Raw genomic sequence first — 8556 nt, 5'->3', positions numbered from 1 at the left:
ATGCTGTCAGTCTGATCCAACTATTTTAAAGTTGGCCATTACCTCGAGGCAATAGTTTATAAAAGAAGTATAGAAGAAATGATTAATCAGGTTATTTAAAAATTGTCTATTAGCAATTCATGGATTTTTAAAAATTTTTGATGTGTTTCAATACATCGAAATAACATATATTTTAAATGCACAAATTCGTCCATCTTTGCCCTAAGGGAGCCCTTCAAGTTGGCATCATGTTCCTTTGGACTTTCCTCTGATATATTCATGAGCTTCCTTGCTTTCTGGAATGAAAAGAGACTCATTTTATACTAACTCCTGTCTACAATCGGCCATTTCTCCAAGGAACTCTGTTTCCTTTTAATAGGAAGTGGTTTTTAGAAACCATAATCTGAGCACTAAAGGTGCTCATTGCCACAGGATTGGTCATTGTTTCTAGCCCTTTCCAACAGACAGAAGTAGAAAATATGTATGTTTTAAAAAAATTACATCATGAGTTCATAGTACTATTTCCAACATAAATTTAGAATTTCTATTTAACTTATTTGATTTTACAGTTGTAGTTCCTTCTCGTATACTGAAAAATCTTTGTTTTTAATGACATAAATACATTATTTCTTTGCTTTATGCTAGCAATATAAAACTCCAAAATTATACCAATATTATTACCAACAATATAATTATTAAATATAGTTTTATTTATAGTTTTTCTTAGTATTCCACTAAATATGTTACTAAATGTACATGTGATATATCAATGTTTATTTTAATTATTTGTAAATATATTTATATTATAAATGTATAGATTTATATTTATAAATAAAGCATATATATAATTAAAGTCATTAGAATAGTTTCTGTGTAGTTAAGCTAATAACTTACATAATAATATTGATCTTTTCATTTTATTTTTTAGAAATTTTTAAAAATATTGGCTTAATTTTTTTGTTATATAAAACATTTACATGGGTCCAAAGACAAAGGTATAAAACTAATTGCATTCAGAAAAGTTTAGCTTTCATCTCTTTCATCTCACCTTGTAGATAGATAACCATTTATATTGATTTTTGGTTTACTCTTTCATTTAAAGAAATCACAAGTACCTTTATATTCCTCCTTTTTTACAAAAAGATAGCACAGTATACATACGATTCTGAAGAAGACAGCATTTAGAATGCTCTTAAATAAAGTTCCACAAGTCAGATCTTCACAGATCTTAAGGTACTACTCATTTAAAAAGTTATTTGATAAAAATAATATATTATCTTTGTTTTTAAAATTCAGATCCATTTAGTATAAGATTATTATATTAGTGTAGACCTAGTGGAAGAAATTACATTAAATTGAAGTATTGTAAGGCTGGAACCCTGCTTTATAAGAAGAAAAACACTGCTCACTTTAATGATGCATATTCAGCACTTATTATATATGAGGCATGGTTTTAAGCACTTTCCAAATATTAACTTATTTAATCCTCATAATAATACCGCTAAATAGGCATCATTATTAACCTCATTTTAGAAATGTGGAAATTAAGGCAAGAGATGTTAACAAACTGTTAACATCTCCAGCTACTAAGCAACAGTTAGGATTTGAACCGAAGATCCTGGCTTCAGTGTCTGGAGTCTTAATCATTCACCCTGCTGCCGTCCTCCATAGTTAATTTACATTGTATCTTTTTTTGTTTTTTGTTTTGTTTTGTTTTTGTTTTGCTATTATAAGCAGCATTGCAGGGAACATCCTTGAAAATAAATTTTAGTTCTCTTCAGTTAGTATTTCCTTATAATGATAATTTATTGAGCTGAAATTTCCGAGTTGAAAGGTAGGCATATTTCAAGTTAAGCGTTTGGGGATTTTTGATGATCTTTAGCACAAAGAAATGAAAAGGAATCCATTTGAGTATGCTGACATGTACCCATGAGATTTTTTTTAAAAAAATCACTTTATTAATATAATCAAATATAGCCACCTTAATTATACAGTTCAATGTTTTGGCAAATGTATACACTTATGTAACCACTACCGCAATCAAGAAATAGAACATTTCCATTACCCCCAAGTTCTCTTGTGTTCATTAGCAATTTCCATGTTTTGAGAACTGATCCCTTTTACTTTCAGTTTTCTTTTTAGAGGGATAAATAAAGTTTTTTAGAAATAGGGCATCCCATTACTAAATAAACTGTCTTCAGGCAGAGATTAATTTTTATACATGTCTGTTTTCTTTTCTGCTAGAATATGTGTCAGAAAGCATTGACTTGAAGCTATCAATATTAAATGCTACTTACTCTATGTGAGCTGAAAGCTGACATCCATTGTTCTGTTGATAACAAGCCTGGAACTCACACGTCTCATGGGTTACTTTCACCAGCCAGCCGTGCCTTTTTAGATGTGTATACTTGACTTTCATTTAGATAAAGAAACACATTTAAGTAGCTATAGCAGCCTGTTTCCCTGAGGGAGTGTTATACATCTGTCCAAAAGATGGGAAATTTCAGTTTTTGAATGATTAGGAAATCTCACTTTTAATCAAAAGTATAATAGTGAGTTCTACAGACATGACCAAATGTATTAGCATATAATCATGGAATAATATAATTTTAAAATTAAAATCTACTAAATATTTACAAGAAAACTAAGAGCCAATGAGATTAAATGGATTGCACAAGGTCACAAAATTTAAGGTCCGTTGGAATTAAAACCTTTTCTAACAGAATAAAATACCCATTCTCCATAAATCTCAGCCTGCTGATTACCAATCTCACGTTCTTTTCAGTTTCATGCTGCTATTCCATATTGGTCTAGTCGTTAGGCATGACTTTTCCCAAACAGAGATTACAAAAATTACACATATTATTTTCACTATACCATGAGAAAATTTTCAGGTCTCACACTTTATAGTATTAATCAGGTATCAGTTGCAAACCAACCTTGTTATATCTATCATCATATTGATTTAGTATAACATACATTTTCTCAAACAGCACACTGTGCCAGAGGGGTTAAAAAAAACATCTCTGCAAAATCTTACTCTTGCTGCCAATCAGCATAGAACAAAATGACCCAATTACCAATTGGAAAGGAAGCTGCTGCATACTTTATGGTTCCCAAGATAGTTTGAATTGTGTTATTATGAAAACTTATGGTATTTTTTCTTATTGCAGAAGTAAAGCATACCTATTTGGAAAGAATAAATAATAATTTTAAAAATAATAAATAAAATAAAAATTATCCCTAATATTTAAAAATTGATTTCCATTCTTCACATTTTGGTGTACATATTTCCAAACTTATAAAAAATAAAACCTTTATTACTTTGATTTTAACAAAACTAATACATGAATAAATTTCCTTCATGTTAGATATAGTAGGACATAGCAGTTAAGGGCACAGACTCTGGATTACCTTGTTATCACCTGGGATCTGCCAATTATTAGTCATATGACCTTGAGTAAGTTCATCTGCTGTGCCCGAGTTTCCTCATCTATAAAATGGTGATAATTTTAGCATTGGCCTTATGGGGTTGTTGCCAGAATATGATGAATTTATATATATATACACACATATATATGTATATGTATGTGTGTATATATGTGTGTGTGTGTGTGTGTATGTATATTTACACATTATTTACCAGGAAGCTTGGCACTTATCATTATTACAATATTATCACTATAAAATAATGAAATCCATATAGATTCACTGAAGATTCCCTCTTGTTTACTACCTCTCTCCGCAACTCTAATTCTCTGCAGAGATAACCCATATTATGCTTAGAATAAAGAACCATTCCAATGTTTTGATCTCTAAGGATCTATTTATAGCAGTGTTCTGGCTACTATTAGATTTAGAGTATTAAGAGAATTAAACACTTCAAGAGTCCTAAATAAGTTTTCCAAATGAAGTAAAATTTGGAGAGAATCAGGCATTATTGGGCATAAGCTGAATTGCCGTCCTTATTGGGAGAAAAGTGGCTAACTATCAAAGGCCCAGCCTATTTTACAGATTTAGATAAGGGGAAGAAAATGATCTAGGTGCTGCTCTGGCCAGTCTTGACTGTTGCTGACAGGGTTGGATGCTATAGTTTTTATACATTTCCACTATGGCCTATAAAAGTTTATGTCTTTACTTGCATGAACAGGGATCAATAGAAGCAGTTTCTTCTGAGTTCCATCTCTATTCCATTAAAGACATTTTTTACTCTTTGAAACCCAACCTCAAGTATTTCCTGTCTTTGCTTTTCACCTCATGGTGATGTCATTTGTCACTCTAACTGTAGAATGAATGGTTCTCTACTCATGGCTGGAGACATGACTACTGACAGATCACACATTTTCATCTTGTGTCCCTCCTCAATTGAAGAGAGAAAATACTTCTTTTTACCTAGTTCAAATTCTGGACAAAAGAGGTTCAAATGGGGTCAGGGTCTGACCTCCTGAGATAATCAACTGTGGCCAGAAAGGTGGGGGTCCTGTAAAACATGACAACTCCTGCTAGAAGCCCATGCTGGGAATGGTAGAAGAGCATTTCTCATAAAAAGGAAGGTAGGAATGAGTGGAGCATGCTGCTCTTGTAATGATGGTAGGAGCTAAGCAGTCCATAGCACCACCATGACCTTTCTTAATTTCCGTCTGCTCTCTGCCTGCACATCACCTCACTTTCATTACTCAGCAGCATGCTGTGGGTGTGACTTTTGCTCTTGTATGCCATTGATGCCATCTGCTCCTGCCTTCTCTCCTTTGATGTCATTATACAGATGGCAAGGGCACAATGGGAAGTGGCACTTAGTTCAATATGGTAGCTCTGGATACATCAAACCTGCCCTGCATCAATGCTGCTGATAACTAATCCAGCTTATGTGTAAGTCTAATAATGGAATAATTATTACATTTTGGCTTAGCCTCTGAAATCGCATCATAAATTATTGGAACTATATGCATCCATTTCAAAATATGCGTCTTATACATTATGGGAGCTAAAATATATGATTGTTTTAAATGTAATCTGGTAGATTTCTTAGAAATGATAACTTACTAATAGTAACCTACCAAGGTTCAGAAATTTTGTTGATATTATAAACAATGGAAAATGTCTTACAAATGTGCTTGTTAATCTGACCATGTAGGTGTCAGAGCTAATCAGTCAACAGCTACAGCTAATGCAGGAAAAAAGAAAAATTAATATTCATTAGACTCTTGTTTACACTTCTGTTGTCAAGGTCAATCAGTTTGCTTTAAGCACAACGTTTCACTCTTATTAAAGTCATTAGTACCCTTCAGTATACAGAGAACACTTGGGTTTCACAAGTGTGTTTGATTTGTACATCACTCCCATTGCACAGGGGCCCAGGTTTAGGCCATCATTTGCTGGGATTTAGGTGTAGACCTTTATTTAAACTAACAAATTATCACAATAGAATAATAGCTTGAAAGTGGGACCAAAATTCATGTTTTTGGTAATATTCTCAATTGCAAAATCTAATAAGTATTCAGCCTTTCAGTTTTAACACAAATATTATATATATATATATCAAAACAGTCACCATCAGGCCCTGGTAATGCAAAAAATGCTTCTTTGGTATTCCATTTACCTTTGTATCAAAAATGATAATTGTTAACAACTGAACTGAGATAAGAAATTTTTACTGAAAAACAGTGAATATAGTTGGGATTCCATGAGTACAATCCTAACAGTATAATTTTTTCTTATTACAAATAAAAAGATAATTTTTCATGACTCCCCAAGTGTGGAACTATCAATTTGATGAAAATCCCAGCTTTACATTATTCCAGCTGACTCCTCAACGACCTGCAAGTCTGGGTCTCCCAGGCCAATAGTTTACACAGAGGAAGCAGGTCTCTGGAATGGCTCTTTCATCGTTGATTATGTTTTTATACTTCATTATCCCATGGAGAAATTATTATTTAAATTATTATGTTGTTAAAATTGCAGTATATATTATATTATTATAACATTATAATTATTGTAATGTGGTTTTCAACTTTTATATATATCTCCTTGGTATTTGGTTCCAGAGGTAGGAACTATAATGGATGACTCAGCAAAGAATCAATACAGACTCCTAGTTACTTACAATTCCCTGAAACCTATTTATTAGTTATTAACATGAGAATTAGATTCCACAGAAAGAGTCCATTTACTCTTTTGAGCTCAAAATAGAGCTATGGTATTTGTAGTTTTCTTTTCTTCTTTTTTTTTTGAGATGGAGTCTTACTCACTCTGTCACCCAGGCTGGAGTGCAGTGGCATGATCTCAGCTCACTGCAACCTCCGCCTCCTGGGTTCAAGCGATTCTCATGCTGCAGCTTCCCTGGGACTACAGGCATCCACCACTAAACCCAGCTAATTTTTGTATTTTTGGTAGAGATGGGGGTTTTACCACGTCGGCCAGACTGGTCTCGAACTCCTGACCTCAAATGATCTGCCTGCCTCAGCCTCCCAAAGTAATGAGATTAAAGGTATGAGCCACCTCACCCATCCTATTTGTACTTTTCTTAATCCTGTATCTCAATGATTTTAAACTGCTTTAGAATGTTGTAAATATATGCCTTTTGACTACAACAAGTAGAACAAACAATATTTCTTCTATATGCAAATTATGCGCTTTTATGACAGTGAATGTTGAGGTGCCTCAGAGAATAAAAGATTCTTCAATAATTGCCATAAGAGAATTTAATATTAATTATTCTGAAACTGAAAAGTTAATTTTGGCACATTTCATCTAAAATTTAGTTAATACATAGTCAATATTATTCCTACAGTAGAAAAGTTAATTCATACTTTGGAGAGGTGAGGGCCATTGGTAGTCAATTAATTCTGGTCAATTTTTTTAAAGTTCTTAAAATTATTAAATATTCTGTTAGCATGCTCATGACATTTTATATAGAGATAATGAATGACATATAGGACTTCCAGCATAGTGTAATTTCTTCTGAGCATTAAGATGAGGGAAAAAAGTAATCTCCACAATATTGTAGAAGTGTAGAGGATAGTACTTTGGGAATTAAGCATTTATGAGTGAGAACCCAGGTTATATATATATATATATATATATATAGTGTGTGTGTGTGTGTGTATATATATGTATTTGCTAGTATTTGCCATATTATACAGTGCCAGAATACATTATTTTTGTTCTCTCAAAAATTTATTTTGGACAATGCTGATCTAAAACTAAGGCAGTCTTCAGCAGTCACAGAAATTATCTACTCTTCAATCATGTTCCAGGAAGTTTTTATTTCAAGGTAGCTTAATTAAAATATCTTTGACTCCTCGTCTTCCAGGATCATCCCCAAATAATAACAGGAACAAGAAACAAAAAATGGAAACACATATTTCATTGCCAATGAGACAAGAGATGCTTAATTCAAATAAAACATGAATACAGTAAAAGATGGAGTCATCATGAATGATGTAGCAGGTAGGAGGAAGGCCACGTCTAAGTGAGAGTGGATGTGTGTGTGCACACATATGAAGGGTGACAACCAGGAGCAAGCAGATATTTTGTATAGACCTGAGACAGCCTGAGAGATTGGAGGTAGGTTCTGAAAACGGGATCATTTCTTGTCACTTCTATCCTGCACTGTCACAGTGCTTCCTTTACTCTACTCCAGCAGGAAACTGGATGTTTATTCTCTAGATTAACCAAAGTAGAGGTTCTGGATTGGAAACACCAGGCACAGCAGCCAGGTAGTGGAAGGCGGTGGCATGCTGACAACAGTATAACTAAGTGAATATGAAAGTTCTCAATGTTGATAATCCTGTTTCCTTTCCCTACCCAGCACCAGAAGAACACCAGGAGCCAGTGTATTTATCCTTTCTTGTCACCACCTCATCTCCCAAACAGGAGCTGAAATCTCCTTTTGTGGAGAAAACAACTCCAGAGAAAAGATATACTAATATTGACATAGAAGATTCACAAGTAAAAAGCCAGCTGCCTCTCTATTGCCCTGCAGTGCAGCCCACCAGCATACAACCCCACACTTGCACAAGAAGATGTCAGTCAATTTCTTAGCATTTCACTCTTGAACATAAAGGAACAGTTAGTGATAACCAGATATTTGAGGATAATCTCCAAGAAGAAAGAGACTGAAACAAGCAAAGGGAGAAAAATAGAGTTCACGAAAAAAAAAAAAAATGCAAGAAGAGGAAAACTTCAAATAAAACACAAAATATAAGAGAAATAATGCACAAATAAAAGAAGAATGAGATACTATTAAAATAAATAGAATGAGAAATTTAAAATATAAAAGTAAATAGAATAAACCCAAAGAAGTTTTGGAAGATAAAGATGAGAAAATCTCCCCAAAAGTTAGACAAAAACAAACAAACAAAAACAAATAATAGGGAAATAGTCAAGAAAGCTAGAAGTGCAATATCCAATAAATATAAGTTCCAGGGGAAAAAATAAAGAAAATAATGAGAAAGAAATATGAGAATATTTCTCAAAACTGCAAGATGAGTACTAACACAAAGCATGAGAAAGCTATACCCTGGCATATGATTGTGAAATTTCAGAACATTAGAGACAAAAAAAATCTTGAAAAGT

Source organism: Colobus angolensis, unplaced genomic scaffold (genome assembly GCF_000951035.1).
Source record: "Colobus angolensis palliatus isolate OR3802 unplaced genomic scaffold, Cang.pa_1.0 Scaffold56, whole genome shotgun sequence".
Classification (NCBI taxonomy): Eukaryota; Metazoa; Chordata; class Mammalia; order Primates; family Cercopithecidae; genus Colobus; species Colobus angolensis.
This window is presented reverse-complemented; position numbering follows the sequence as displayed.